The sequence below is a fragment of the Carcharhinus amblyrhynchos genome, chromosome 2 (genome assembly GCF_965287045.1).
Source record: "Carcharhinus amblyrhynchos chromosome 2, sCarAmb.v2.hapA, whole genome shotgun sequence".
Lineage (NCBI taxonomy): Eukaryota > Metazoa > Chordata > Chondrichthyes > Carcharhiniformes > Carcharhinidae > Carcharhinus > Carcharhinus amblyrhynchos.
In genome coordinates this window covers 149,420,258-149,436,608 of record NC_137325.1, presented here as the reverse complement: position 1 = coordinate 149,436,608, position 16,351 = coordinate 149,420,258, and the positions used below count along the sequence as shown (strand labels likewise).

General features: G+C 46.8%; 1 protein-coding gene and 1 non-coding gene across 3 annotated transcripts in view; one reads left to right on the top strand and one right to left on the bottom strand.

Moving 5' to 3' along the window:
* Positions 1-733: 733 nt before the first annotated feature.
* Positions 734-16,351, top strand: part of fam83hb (family with sequence similarity 83 member Hb) — a 59,551-nt gene continuing 43,933 nt past the window's right edge. The window contains exon 1 of one of the 2 annotated variants that reach the window (XM_080214270.1): positions 734-782. The gene's annotated coding sequence lies outside the window, so the exon portion shown is untranslated. Of the gene's footprint in view, positions 967-16,351 lie in introns of both variants that reach the window. The other variant, XM_080214260.1, reaches the window with a different exon arrangement.
* On the bottom strand, positions 9,994-10,124 carry LOC145362113 (small nucleolar RNA SNORA3/SNORA45 family). Its single transcript, XR_013889942.1, has one exon. It is a non-coding gene; the product is annotated as a small nucleolar RNA SNORA3/SNORA45 family (small nucleolar RNA).

The following is a 16,351-nucleotide window of genomic DNA, read 5'->3' as shown; positions in this document are numbered from 1 at the left end:
TACAATTTTATCTTTCAAAAAACATTTAGACAGTTACATGGGTACGATGGGTATAGAGGGATATGGGCCAAATGTGGGCAATTGGGATTAGCTTAGTGGTAAAAATTGGGTGGCATGGAGAAGTTGGGCCGAATGGCCTTTTTCCATGCTGTAAATCTCTATGGTTCCTCTGTGCCTCTAGTTCGGGAACCGCAGCAGGAAATTGGGATTGGATGGAATAGTGACAGGTTGGATTGGAATTTGGTTTCCTACAGGACTGAGCAAGGTGCTGGATGATTGAGTTTACATTCCTGCCACTGTGCCAGGCAGGTAACAACAGGCACCTTGGCAAAAACAGTTTGGGGAGCTTTAGAAAAACTTACTGCTGGTTTCTTGGAGTGTTGGAAACCTGCATGTCCCAGAAAACACACTCCCAATTCCCATTAAATTTCCTTAAATAATCAACATGTAAATGAAATGACACATTGTACAAAAATGTCTCCTCACCGTCCCGACAGCTCAGCACAGAGCCTGCAACCTGAATGTGAGATTACAGCCTAATCCCCAGCAGGATTGGTAAGGGTTTAATTCAGGCAGCAATGAAAGCTGGAAGAGGGGTTTTATTTGCTGTAATTTTTCAGGCAGTGGTTGTGGAGTTCCAGCAGCTTTGTATTGGGTGAAAGTTTGTTCAGAGTGAGTCCACCCTCCACACCCTTCTGGGAGGGACCAGCTCCCTGTACCGGATGTGAAGTTACAGGTTCCTCTGGAGTGGAGGCAGCTTTCCCTGGCTCTGAGTGGTGAAGGTAGGTGAGAACATTCCCTGTCGGATGTGAGCGCTGGAGTTTTGGAGCCGGGAAGCGACCCTGCGGCAGGTAGACAGACCGTGCGGCTCCCTCAGGAACAGGGGGGGCTCTCTGCAACTACCTGCACAGGAGCTACTGACCAGCGCAAAATCGAAACTTGCCACAGGGTAGAGCCGAGGGGTGGGTAAGTGACCCAGCTGTGTCTCTGTGACTGTCACTAATTCAGGGGGTTTGTGTACAGGAAAGTTCCTATCACTGCCTCTTGTTTATACAGGTCGGTGTCTCTGTTACTGTGACTTTTTATTGTTCATTTTACGGGACATGGACGTTGCTGGTAGGGCCAGTATTAATTACCCATCCCGAGCTCCCCCTTCACACAAAACACTGAAATGTTAACCACATTACTGTGAATCTGCAGAGACCTGTCAGACAGGATAAGGAGGGCAGGTTTCATTCTCTAAAGGACATTATTTGATTGGATTTATTAGTGTCACATGTATTAACACACAGTGAAGAGTATTGTTTTTTGCACGCTATACAGACAAAGCATACCGTTCATAGAGAGGGAAATGAGAATGCAGAATGTAGTGTTACAGTCATAGCTAGGGTGTAGAGAAAGATCAACTTAACACAAGTTAGACCCATTCAAAAGTCTGACAGCAGCAGGGAAGAAGTTCTTGATAGAATAGAATGATAGAACCCTACAGTGCAGAAAGAGGCCCTTCGGCCCATTGAGTCTGCACTGAACACAATCCCACCCAGGTCCTACCCTCATATTCCTATATATTTTACCCACTAATCCCTCTAACCTAAGCATCTTAGGACACTAAGGGGCAATTTTAGCATAGCCAATCAACCTAACCCACACATCTTTGGACTGTGGGAGGAAACCCACGCAGACACGAGGAGAATGTGCAAACTCCACACAGACAGTGACCCGAGCCGGGAATCGAACCCTGGAGCTGTGAAGCAACAGTGCTAACCACTGTGCTACTGTGTCGCCCAAATGTTCTTGAGTCAGTTGGTACGTGACCTCAGACTTTTGTATCTTTTTCCCAACGGAAGAAGGTGGAAGAGAGAATGTCCGGGGTGTGTGGGGTCCTTAACTCTGCTGGCTGCTTTGCTGAGGCAGCAGGAAGTGTAGACAGAGTCAATGGATGGGAGGCTGGTTTGTGTGATGGATTGGGCTACATTCACAACCTTTTGTAGTTCCTTGTGGTCTTGGGCAGAGCAGGAGCCCAGACCAAGCTGTGATACAACCAGAAAGAATGCTTTCTGTGGCGCATCTGTAAAAGTTGGTGAGAGTCGTAGCTGACATGCCAAATTTCCTTAGTCATCTGAGAAAATAACGATGTTGGTGAACCACAGGGGAGACAATGGCCTAGTGGTATTATCGCTAGACTATTAATCCAGAAACTCAGCTAATGTTCTGGGGACCTGGGTTCGAATCTCGCCACGGCAATGTTGAAATTTGAATTCAATAAGTATCTGGAATTAAGAATCGACTGATGATCATGAAACCATTGTGGATTGTCAGAAAAACCCATCTGGTTCGCTAATGTCCTTTAGGGAAGGAAATCTGCTGTCCTTATCTGGCCTGGCCTACGTGTGATTCCATGTTGCAATATAGTTGACTCTCAACTGCCCTCAGGCAACTAGGGAGGGGCAATGAATTCCAGCCCAGCCAGCGATAACACTTGAACAAACAAAAACAAAGATGGGTTTTGATGACAATCAGCAGTGGTTTCATGGTCATTCTTCAGACTTCCAGTTCCTACTATTTTTTATTGAATTCAAGTTTCACCATCGACCATGGTGGGATTTGAACTCAGTTCCCTAGAGTATTACCTTGGCTGTCTGGATTACTAGTCCAGTGAGAATACCACCACACCACTGCCTCCCCTGAGTGTCACTGATGCAAGGCTGTGTGTGTAGGAAAGTCCCTGTCAGTGTCACTGAGATGAAAATTACTTGCACTTGTGTTGTTCCTTTTACATCATGAGACAGGATTGGATGTGTGGTATGCTATCCTGCAGGTACAGCAGGTCATTCAGGAGGGAAATGGAATGTGGCTGGGATAGGGGGTTTTATAGAACAGTACAACACAGGAAACAGGCCCTTCGGCCCTCCAAGCCTGCGCCGCTCATTGGTCCAACTAGACCATTCTTCTGTATCCCTCCATTCCCAGTCTGCTCATGTGACTATCCAGATAAGTTTTAAACGATCCCAGCGTGTCCACCTCCACCACTCTGTTTGGCAGTGCATTCCAGTCCCCCACCACCTCTGTGTAAAATACATCCCTCTGATATCTGAGTTAAACCTCGCCCCTCTCACCTTGAACCTGTGACCACTCGTGATCGTCACCTCCGACCTGGGAAAAAGCTTCCCACTGTTCACCCTATCCATACCCCTCATAATTTTATACACCTCTATTAGGTCTCCCCTCATTCTCTGTCTTTCCAGGGAGAACAACCCCAGTTTACCCAATCTCTCCTCATAGCTAAGACCCTCCATACCAGGCAACATCCTGGTAAATCTTCTCTGCACTCGCTCCAAAGCCTCCACGTCCTTCTGGTAGTGCGGTGACCAGAACTGGACACAGTACTCCAAATGTGGCCTAACCAACATTCTATACAGCTGTAACATCAGACTCCAGTTTTTATGTTGGGGGGGGAGGAGTGGTTAGTGTATAAAAGTAGGGAAGCCATGTTACAAATGTAGAGAACATTGGGGAGAGCACGCCTGGAGTACTGTGTACAGTTTTGGTCACCTTACTCAAGGAGGGATGAAGCTGCATTGGAAGCAAGTTCAGAGAAAGTTCACTAGTCTGATAGCTGGGATGAGGAGATAGTTTTATGCAGAATGCCTGAGCAGGTTGGGCCTATCCTCATTGGTGTTTAGAAGAGTTAAAGGGGATTTCTGGTTCTGAGGGGGCTCCCAGTGTGGATGCTGGGAGGATGATTCTTATCCTGGGGAAATTACAGGGGACGAAAGTTTAAGTGTCAGGGGTCTGCCATTTAAGATGGACACGAGGGCTCGATGAGCTGATAGGCCTTCTCTGCCCTGTATGACTGCGAGGCAGTTTGTTCTCCAAGGGTCATTAACCTTTGGAATACTCTGTCCCAGTGAGCAGTGGGGGCTGTGGCTCATTTAAGGCAGATTTTGAGGGAGCTGAGGATTATGAGGGGACAGGCAGTAAAGTGGAAATAAAGCCTCTGTCTGATCAACCATGATCTTATTGAACATGCTCGAGGGGCCGAATGGTCTACTGCTCCTGCTTCTTATGATGCTATGAGCCAGGAAAGGTGACGTGAGCAGTCAGAGATCAGATACTCATGAGGAAAGGACGCACAAGAGACCAGTGTCAGTAGAATGCAGAGTTAATGGGGAAGGAAAGGATGTTACAGAATTACAATGGGACAAAACACCAGGCTGTAAATTTTAAATAGGAACAGGTGCCAGGAACAGATGCAAGGATAGGTGGTGAGGCTGGTCTTGGAAAGAGATAGGAGCTATCGTTGAAAGCACAGAAACCAAGACAGCGTTGGAACAGCTGGGTCTGCCAATGACGGTGTGAGCCACAGGGCAGCAACTGGACTGAGATCGGGACAATGTAGAGGTGCAAGTACACAAGCCTTGATGGAGGGAACATGGGGTCAAACTCTGATTTGGTTTGAGGAGGATGAAGTGGATGCAGATGCTCTTGTTCAGCCCCTGGCGGTGGAGAGCAGAGTGGAGATTCTTCAGAGCGGCTTCTCAGTCCCAACGATCTGTATCTCAATCAATAATACCCTTTCTTCCATCAGAAGATGGAAGAAAGAGAAGTGGCCGATGGACTTCAACACAGATAAATGTGTAGTGGTCCATTTTGGCAGGACCAATGGGATGAAGGAATACAATATCAAGGGTAGGAGTCTTAGTAGTGTTGAAGAGCAGAAGGATCTTGGGGTCCGGGTCCACAGGACTCTTAAATCGGCCTCGCAGGTGGAGGATGTGGTCAAGAAGGCATATGGTGTACTGGCCTTCGTTAATCGAGGGATTGAGTTTAGGAGTCAGGAGGTAATGCTGCAACTTTATAAGACCCTTGTCAGACCCCACTTGGAGTACTGTGCGCAGTTCTGGTCGCCTCACTACAGGAAGGATGTGGAAGCTATTGAAAGGGTGCAGAGGAGACTTACAAGGATGTTGCCTGGATTGGGAGGCATGCCTTATGAGGATAGGTTGAGGGAGCTGGGACTCTTCTCCCTGGAGAGACGAAGGTTGAGAGGCGACCTGATAGAGGTTTATAAAATGTTGAGAGGAATAGATAGGGTGGATTCTCAGAGGCTATTTCCCCAGGTTGAAATGGTCGCTACGAGAGGACACAGGTTTAAGGTGCTGGGAGGCAAGTACAGAGGAGATGTTAGGGGTAAGTTTTTCACTCAGAGGGTGGTGAGTGAGTGGAATCGGCTGCCGTCAGTGGTGGTGGAGGCGAACTTGCTGGGGTCTTTTAAGAGACTTCTGGATGAGTATATGGGATTTAATGGGATTGGGGGTTATAGATAGGTCTGGTAGGTATTGATGTGATCGGTGCAACTTGTGGGCCGAAGGGCCTGTTTGTGCTGTAGTGTTCTATGTTCTGTGTTCATAAGGTCAGAGCTGTCTGATGATGTCTGCACAATGTTCTATACCATCAATAATGAAGCAGTCAGTGCCTGCAGATAGCAAATAACCAGCTGGATTGAGGAGTGTGTGAGAGGGGGGACACTGGGACAGACAGCACATAGAACATTCCAGCGCAGTACAGGCCCTTTGGCCCTCGATGTTGCGCCGACCAGTGGAACCAATCTAATGACCCTCTAACCTAAACTATTCCAATGTTATCCATATGCCTATCCACTGACCATTTGAACGCCCTTAAAGTTGGCGAGTCCACAACTGCTGCAGGCAGGGCATTCCACGCCCTTACTAACCTCTGAGTAAAGAACCAACCTCTGACATCCGTCCTATAATTACCACCCCTTAATTTAAAGCTATGTCCCCTTGTGTTAGCCATCACCATCTGAGGTAAAAGGCTCTCACTGTCCACCCTATCTAACCCTCTGATCATCTTGTATGCCTCAATCAGGTCACCTCGTAACCTTCTTCTCTCCAATGAAAATAACCTCAAGTCCCTCAGCCTTTCCTCATAAGACCTTCCCACCATACCAGGCAACATCCTGGTAAACCTCCTCTGTACCCTTTCCAATGCCTCCACATCTTTCTTATAATGCAGCGACCAGAACTGTACGCAATACTCCAAGTGCGGCTGCACCAGAGTTTTGTACAGTTGTAACATGACCTCACGGCTCCGAAATTCAATCCCTCTACCAATAAAAGCTAACACACCATACACCTTCTTAACAACTTTATCAACCTGGGTGCCAACTTTCAGGGATCTATGAACATGTACCCCAAGATCTCTCTGCTCGTCAACACTACCAAGAGCCCTTCCATTAGCCCTATATTCTGTACTCCTGTTACTCTTACCAAAGTGAATCACCTCACACTTTTCCGTATTAAACTCCATCTGCCACCTCTCAGCCCAGCTCTGCAGCTTATCTATGTCCCTCTGCAAACTGTAACATCCATCCTCACTGTCTACAACTCCTCTGACTTTGGTGTCATCAGAAATTTACTAATCCATCCTTCTACACCCTCATCTAGGTCATTTATAAAAATGACAAACAACAGTGTCCCCAAAACAGATCCCTGAGGAACACCACTTGTAACTGAACTCCAGGTTGAATATTTCCCATCAACCACCACCCTCTGTCTTCTATCAGCTAGCCAATTCCTGATCCAAACTGCTAAATCACCCTCAATCCCATGCATCTGCATTTTCTGCAGTAGCCTACCATGGGGAACCTTATCAAACGCTTTGCTAAAATCCATATACACCACGTCAACTGCCTTACCCTTATCCACCTCTTTGGTCACCTTTTCAAAAAACTCGATAAGGTTTGTGAGGCACCACCTACCCTTCACAAAACCACATAGGGGAGAGCGTGAGAGGGAGACACTGGGGCAGACAGACAGCACCAAGGTGGGGACACTGGGACTCTCAGTGGCACCCAGAGGTGAGTGCGAGAGGAGGGGTGCTGCAGAGAGCAGTTTCAGATTCCAGCGCACAATGAGTTTTAGAGGGAAAGAAAGTCAAACAGTTTCCTTATAGGAAAACCATCCGTTGATTGGTTGGTGAGTGACTGATATTTGGGACCCATCTGAAAAGATCTGGAATTTAGGAAAACCTTACCAGCAGGAGCTCAGCCCTGTTCCTGTCTCCTCAGATACTGAAACAATCCGTGTGGAAATGCAGGAAGATCCGGACAATATCCAGGTTTGGGCTGACAAATATCAGTAACATTCCTGCCACACACATACCAGGCAATGACCATCACCAATAAGAGACACTCTAACCACCACCTCTTGACATTCAATGGTGTAACCATCACTGAATCTCCCACTGTCAACATCCCTGGGGTTACTGTAGGGACTAATCATATAAACACTGTGTCTACAGAGACCAGGACCTATGTGGAGAGTAACTCACCTCCTGACTCCCCAGGACTTGTCCAAGGTACAAGCCAGCAGTGTGATGGAACACTCCCCATTTGCCTGGATGGGTGCAGCTCCAACATTCCAGAAGCTCAACACCATCCAGGATAAAGCTTGATTGGAACCCCATCCACCACCTTCAAAGTTTGCTCCCTCAGGATTGAGACACAATGGTAGCCATGTCTACCATCAGCAAGATGCAGAAGATCCTTTGACAGCATCTTCCAAACTCTGACTAGTTCAGAGGTATTTGACAATTCATCCTGTTAATAAGAGCTATGATCAAAACATTAGTTTGGGAGGATTTTAGATCAGAAAATCAAAGATTTGGAGGAAAATGGACTGGTTGATGACAGGCAGCATGGTTTTGAATGGGGAAGGTCATGTCTTCGAATTTTTTGAAGAGGTGACAAAAGAAAATTGATGAAGGGAAGGCTGTGGATGTAGTTTATCTGGACTTTAGTAAGGCATTTGACAAGGTTCTCCATGGCAGACTGGTACAAAAACTGAAATCACATGGGATTTGGGGTGGGCTGGCCAGATGGATACAGAACTGGCTTGGTTATAGGAAGTAAAAAGTCTGACAACACCAGGTTTTAGTCCAACCTAAAACCTGGTGTTGTCAGACTTCTAACTGTGTTTACGCCAGTGCAACGCCGGCATACCCACATCTTGGTTATAGAAGACAGACAGTAGCAGTGGAAAGGTGTTTTTCAGAATGGAGACCTGTAGCTGGTGGTGTTCCACAGGGATCAGTGCTGGGACCTCTGTTGTTTGTTGTATACATAAATGATCTGGAGGGGAATGAGGGGGGTCTGATTAGTAAGTTTGTGGATGACACGAAGATTGGTGGAGTTGCTGATAGTGCTGGGGATTGCCAGAGGATACAACAGGATATCAATAGATTGGAGACTTGGGCACAGAAATGACAGATGGAGTTTAATCCAGACAAATGTGAGGTGATGCATTTTGGAGGATCAAATTAAGGTGTAAATTATACTATAAATGGCAGAACCCTTCGGAACATTAACATACTGAGGGATCTGGGCGTGCAGGTCCACAGTTCCCTAAAAGTGGCAACACAGGCGGCCAAGGTGATTAAGAAGGTATATGGCATGCTTTTCTTCATCAGCCGGGGCACTGAGTACAGGAGTTGGGAAATCATGTTGCAGCTATATAAAACATTGGTTAGGCTGCATTTGGAGCATTGTGTGCAGTTCTGGTCACCACACTACCAGGATGTGGAAGCTTTGGAGAGAGTGCAAAGAAGGTTCACCAGGTTGGTGCCTGGTCTCGAGGGTATTGGCTCTGAGGAGAGGTTGAATAAACGGGGATTGTTTTTACTGGAAAGACAGAGGCTGAGGGGAGACCTGATAGAGGTCTACAAAATGGTGAGAGGCACCGACAGGGTGGATAGTCAGAGGTTTCTTCCCAGAATGGAAGTGTCAATTACACAGGGGGACACAGGTTCAAGGTGAGGGGGGGGGAGTTTAAGGGAGATGTGCGGGGGAAGTTTTCACACAGAGAGTGGTGGGTGCCTGGAACGCAGGAGGCGGTAGAAGCAGGAACATTAGCAACGTTTAAGAGTTATCTGGATGGGTACATAAATAGGGAGGGAATAGAGGGATACAGGCTGAGTTAGGACAGAAGGGGTTTTTTTTAGCTTAGTTAGGACATCACGATTGGCACAGGTTTGGAGGGCCGAAGGGCCTGTTCCTATACTGTGATTTGTTCTTTGTTCTAAGATGTAGAATCATAACATAAGAACATAAGAAATAGGAGCAGGAGTAGGCCATCTAGCCCTTCGAGCCTGCCCCGCCATTCAGTAAGATCATGGCTGATCTGTCGTGGCTCAGTTCCACTTTCCCGCCCTCTCCCCATAACCCTTAATCCCCTCTCTTATCAAAAACCCATCAACCCGATTCACCACCCTTTGAGTGAAGAAGTTCCTCCTCAACTCCGTTCTAAACCGCCCCCCCCTTTATCTTGAGGCTGTGCCCCCTAGTCCTACTGTCCTTTCTGAGTGGGAAGAGTCTCTCCACCTCTATCCTATCCATCCCATTCATCATCTTATACGTCTCAATGAGATCTCCCCTCGTTCTTCTAAACTCTAACGAGTACAAGCCTAGTTTATTCAGCCTCTCCTCATAGCTCAACCCCCTCAACTCCGGGAGCAGCCTAGTAAACCTCCTCTGCACTCCCTCCAAGGCCAAAATATCCTTGCGTAAGTACGGCGCCCAAAACTGCACACAGTACTCCAGCTGCAGCCTCACCAATGCCCTATACAGCTGCAGCAAGACCTCCCTACTTTTATATTCAATCCCCCTCACTATGAAGGCCAGCATCCCATTCGCCTTCCTGACCACCTGCTGCACCTGCAGGCTGGGTTTTTGTGACTCATGCACAAGGACCCCGAGGTCCCTCTGCACCGCCGCCTGCTGCAGTTTTTCGCCACGTAAGTAATAGTCCTTCCTACCATTCTTCCTACCAAAGTGGACCACCTCACACTTGCCAACATTAAATTCCATTTGCCATTTCCTGGCCCATTTGCCCAGCCTATCTAGATCCTTCTGCATCACATTTAAAGAGACAATTCAGAATTATTAAAAACCTGACAACCGCGTCAAGTTGCAACAAATGTCACTAATTTGGTGACTGACTGCTGCCACAAAAAACTTCAGCCAGCGAATAAAACTAGTTTTCATTCTTCGAGAACAATAGCACACCAAAACAACAAAGTGTCAGGATGTGGCTCTTAGTCTCGTTATTTTGTCAATCTTGACTAAAGTTTGGGTGAACCTAAGAAACAGTGCAAACAATTTTGGGAGAAGCTGTTTACAAGTTACCAGATAACTGGCACCACTGGATAAATGTCAGGCACGATCTCAATCAGGAAATGTGAGAGACATGGTTTTAAAGTTGAGTTATTAGTGTCATAAGTAAGCTTGCATTAACGCTGCAATGACGTTATGTGAATATCTCCTACTTGCTACACTCCGGTTCACTGAGGGAGAATTTAGCACGGCCAATGCACCCTAACCAGCACATCTTTCAGACTGTGGGAGGAAATCAGAGCACCCGGAGGAAACCCACACAAACACGGGGAGAATGTGCAAACTCCACACAGTCACTCGAGGTTGAAATTGAACCCAGGTCTCTGGCGCCGTGAGGCAGCAGTGCTAACCGCTGTGCTGCCTGGTAATGAGGGTAATCCAGTAATCATGGTGTGTCTCAGAGTATAGACTGGGTAATTGTACATTCTGATGGATGAACTGGAGAAGGCCACTTGGCCCCTCGATCCTGCTCTTAATGAGGTCATAGCTGATCTGATCTTAACATCAACTTCGCATTCCTGCTTCTTTCAGTTTCCTTATCAAGAATTTATCTACCTCTATCTTAAAGATATTCAAAGAATCTGCCTGAACCACATTCTGAGAAAGAGAATCCCAAACACTCTCACTCTTCCGAGAGAATTTCTTCCCTCAACTCTCCTAAATGGGCGACCACTTAGTTTTGATAAGTGACTCTGAATTCTAAATTCTGTCAAATCCTCTCACAGCTTCTTCATGTAGAGATGTGGGCATCACTGATTGCCCTGGAACTGAGTGACATGTGTCAACCAGAACAGGTAACAATGACAGATTTCCTTCTCTAAAGGAACAATAATGAACTACATGAGTTTTTGTGACTTGTAATTCCAGATTTTTCCCCAGAGTTTAACTCACGGTGTCTGGATTACAATCCATTTTTTTTTATTCATTCCTGGGACATGGGTGTGGCTGGCTGGGCCAGTATTTACTGTCCATCCCTAGTTGCATGAGGACATTTGAGAGTCAACCACATTGCTGTGGCTCTGGATTCACATGTAGGCCAGACCGGGTAAGGACGGCAGATTTCCTTCTCTAAAGGATGTTAGTGACCCAGATGGGTTTTTCCGACAATGGTTTCACGGTCATCAGGAGACTCTTAATTCCAGATTTTTTAAATGAATTCAAATTCCACCATCTTCCGTGGCGGGATTCGAACCCGGGTCCCCAAAACATCAGCTGGGTTTCTGGATTAATGGTCTTGCAATAATACCGCTAGGTAGTTGTCACCCCATAAAGGTGTTATCACGGGGAGGCGATTGCCAAGTGGTATTACTGCCACACTAAGCACAAGAAAGCAGCAAAACTGGTCGTGATGCAGGCCAAGAGGGCAAAATTAAACCTCAGTACGGTTCTACTGGAGAGAGATGGCAAGAATGGCCAAACACTATCCACAGCTATCCTGGATGTGGAACAAACGGGAGCTGAATGAACCCCAGCTCGACCTGAATTTGACCTACAGCAGCTTCAGACGAAAACGGACCTGGGGCACCAGGGAGGGACCACAAGAGGAATGATCAGGATAAAGAGGAGTAGAACAAGAGCCCAGAACACCAAACTATTCCCCGAAATGGATGTGGGAGACCAACGGGTGAACCAGGACAGGGATGTGGGGGACCAGTGGAGAAACGGAAAAGGGGAAATACAAGGACAATAGGTCAGAGCAGGGGGATCTCCATGTTTACACTGAGAATAGCATCAGCAGGGAGAATCCAGGGGAAACACAGAAGGAGAAGGCAGCCAACAACCCAATCATATGGGGGCAAGGGAACACCGAAACATGGGGGGAGGAAAGTGAAGGGGGGGACGCGTTTACTCAGTATATTGGGAATTGGGGAGCACAGACAGGGCAGGGTGCGTTTCTGAATGGAGGGCTGTGACAAGTGGTGTTCCTCAGGGATCAGTGCTGGGACCTTTGCTGTTTGTAATATATATAAATGATTTGGAGGGAAATGTAACTGATTTGATTCGTAAGTTTGCAGATGACACAAAGGTTGGTGGATTTGTGGATAGCGATGAGGACCATCAGAGGATACAGCAGGATATAGATCAGTTGGAGACTTGGGCAGAGAGATGGCAGATGGAGTTTAATCCGGACAAATGTGAGGTAATGCATTTTGGAAGGTCTAATACAGATAAGAAATAAACAGTAAATGGCAGAACCCTTAAGAGTATTGATAGGCAGAGGGATCTGGGTGTACAGATACACAGGTCACTGAAAGTGGCAATGCAGGTGGAGAAGGTAGTCAAGAAGGCATACGGCATGCTTGCCTTCATCAGCCGGGCACTGAGTTTAAAAATTGGCAAGTCATATTGCAGCTTTATAGAACCTTAGTGAGGCCGCACTTGGAATATAGTGTTCAATTCTGGTCACCGCACTACCAGAAGGATGTGGAGGCTTTGGAGAGGGTACAGAAAAGATTTACCAGGATGTTGCCTGGTATGGAGGGTATTAGCTATGAGGAGAGGTTGGAGAAACTTGGTTTGTTCTCACTGGAGTGACGGAGGTTGAGGAGGGACCTGATAGAAGTCTACAAGATTGTGAGAGACATGGACAGAGTGGATAGTCAGAAGCTTTTTCCCAGGGTGGAAGAGTCAATTACTAGGGGGCACAGGTTTAAGGTGCGAGGGGCAAGGTTTAAAAGAGATGTACGAGGCAGATTTTTTACACAGAGGGTGGTGGGTGCCTGGAACTCGTTGCTGGGGGAGGGAGTGGAAGTGGATACGGTAGTGAGTTTTAAGGGGCGTCTTGACAAATCCATGAATAGGATGGGAATAGAGGGATATGGTCCCCAGAAGGGTAGGGGGTTTTAGTTCAGTCGGGCAGCATGGTCAGTGCAGGCTTGGAGGGCCGAAGGGCCTGTTCCTGTGCTGGAATTTTCTTTGTTCTTTGGAACACCCAAAAGTCAGGGGAGGAATTAAGGGACACGGGATGCCCTATTAGACAGCCTGGAATTCTGGGGAGACACAAATACAAGCTCCACGGGAACAGGGGGAACAAGATACAGATCTCCAGGGAAACATAACAGATCACAAAACCTATACAGCTCACACAGGGAAAGACCCCCCCATGGACACACGCAACCCCCAGTAGAAGACTAACCATCACAGGCCACGGGGAGGGAACACAAGAAACAAAATGGGGTAAAGATGGCTTTGGAACAGCAGTAAAAATAGCTTTCAAAATGACCCAGGCAGCACACCACCTAGTGCACCTTGAGTCGGAACCAGAGGGTCCCAGGGGAATCAGAAAATATCTAATGACACTAACTAAACCAGCAGACATAACAAGGGACGCAGAGAAACAGTGACAAGTAAATGCAGAAAATTGGACAAGATGCACAATGGAGATCCTAAAATCCGACTATGAAAATAATCGGGAAAGATGGAGCAAAGATTGGGAAGGGAGAGTATTTACAGATCGCACTGAGGGGGTCTTAGACACACCATTTAAGTGGAATAGAAAAAACATGGGGGACAGGGCGACACACACAACACTACAGAGAATCAGGGAACACATCCAACAGATTAAAAAAAATAATAATTGGATCAACGCAACACAAGAAGACACATGGGGGGAGACACTGAGAGTAACACAGTACATAACAGGGAGACAGAACAGAACGCGGCAAGGACATAGAAATCACGGTTAACACGGAGAGGGACACAACACAGGGTAACACTGACAAAATGGGACACGCCAACAACGTGGCGAAATGGGTATACAGAGAGAGGGGATGAAAATATTCCATCACTGACCATCCCACCAAACCAAAAACACCCCAATAACCCACTAACAAAAACAAACAGAACAACAACACGCGACTAGGAAAACACGGAACCCACCCCACTCAGCCCTCTGAGATACGGTCACAACGCCCCCCCCCCCCAAAAAAAAAGACCCCCGATAGAACAGGGAAACAACCAAGATAGAGACCAAAATTACAGGAACCCACAAAGGAGAAAACAGGCTTTAGGGAAATCCCAACCACCACAGGGAGAAAGAGAAGGGACACATTGAGAAAGGCAAACTCCCAATCTCACCAGGAATGGACGATTTAAGGCGATGATAAAAGAAAAATTACCGACAAATCAGAACGAAGGAAAGGGAAGAGATGAGGGAAACAGATGACTGGACAGAGGAGGAACAGGAAAGGGAATAGATAGATGGGAATTCAACAGCACGGAGCTGAAACAGGGATACCCTCACCCAGAAATCCATAACCAAACAGAAGCAAAACAGCAACACACTGACCCCTAGGAGGGAAAACAGGGACACGTGTAACACCACATGGGGCACCAACACCAGACCCGAAACACAATGGAGAACAAAAACTAGGAGGGTTAGGAGTATAGTGCAAAACACAACTCCAAATCTACATAGGGGCAGGGAGGCTTCTAGACATATAGAAAATCAGAATAATACCCCCTCCGCCCACCTCCGTGTAGGTCATAACCCAACACCCTCCAAGGAGGACTCTCAGGGAAGGAACCAGGGGGAGAGGACAGAAGAGAACCACAGCAGCCCACTCCAGCAGGGGAAGAACAGGGGGGGAGCAAACAATACAGGGATAGAGGGAAAATATATAGATAGGACCCTCCCACTACAGGGGAACAGCTCATAGAGGGAACACCAACACACAATCAAAGAAGAATGCTCAGAATGCCCAATGCAATAATAATAAGTCACCCAAACACAGACCGGAAAAACAGAGACTGGACCCTCTCACCAATAACATGGAGTCAAGATGGAGGTTTGATGTGCGGAGACCATATGATGGTTGTGGAGAGGAGAGTAAATCCAGAAGTTGCTTTGAGTTAACCTTGTGGTGGATAGCTTTTAGAACATAGAACATAGAACATTTTTGACAGAGGTTTGTCAGGAGACCATAGAACATAGAACACTACAGCACAAACAGGCCCTTCGGCCCACAAGTTGCGCCAATCACATCTATACCTATCAAGCCATAGAACTATCTGTAACTCCCAATCCCATTAGATCCCATATACTCATCCAGAAGTCTTTTAAAAGACCCCAGCGAGTTCACCTCCACCACCACTGACGGCAGCCGATTCCACTCACTCACCACCCTCTGAGTGAAAAACTTACCCCTAACATCACTTCTGTACTTTCCTCCCCACACCTTAAATCTGTGTCCTCTCGTAGCGACCATTTCAACCCGGGGAAATAGCCTCTGAGAATCCACCCTATCTATTCCTCTCAACATTTTATAAACCTCTATCAGGTCGCCTCTCAACCTTCGTCTCTCCAGGGAGAAGAGTCCCAGCTCCCTCAACCTATCTTCATAAGGCATGCCTCCCAATCCAGGCAACATCCTTGTAAATCTCCTCTGTACCCTTTCAATAGCTTCCACATCCTTCCTGTAGTGATTCTGTCTGAAATTGTCTAGCAAGTCACTTAGTTGTACCAAACTGCTACAGGAAAGTCATACCAGATGGATTACTGCAGTTCAAGAAGGTGGTTGACCAGCATCGACTAAAGGGCAATTAGGGATGGGCAATAAATGCTGGACTTTCCAGCAATGCCCAGATCACATGAAATGAATTTAATAAATAAATAACTCTTGCCTTAACCTTCTCTGCTCTGAGAACAATCCCAGCTTCTTCTTCCTATCCGTGTGATGAATCTTAGTATTATCTGGGTTAGGCCTTGTGGCACAGTGAGTAGATACCCCTGGTAAATTCTGTGTCCTTGGCATCCTTCCTAAATTGTCAATAATGCTCCAACTGGGGTCCAGTGAACGATTAGTGACTAATAAAGGAAATGCATGGCTTTCTTGTTTTTGAACTCAATATCTGTATTTACAAGGTCGTTTTCCACATTGTAATCATCTTCTCAACCTGAACCGCCACCTTCAGAGAGTTATAAATATGCACCCTGCCTGCTCCCTGAGGCACACCTCTGGTTACAGGTCTCCAGTTTGAAAAACAACTCTCTACAACCACCCTCTGGCTCTGTCAAAAAGCCAATTTTGTATCCATTTAGATACCTCCCCCTGGATCCTGTGAGATTTAACTTTATGCAACAACCTACCATGTGGTACCTTGTCAAAGGCCTTGCTAAAGTCCATGTAGGCAACATCAACTGCACTGCCCTCATCTACC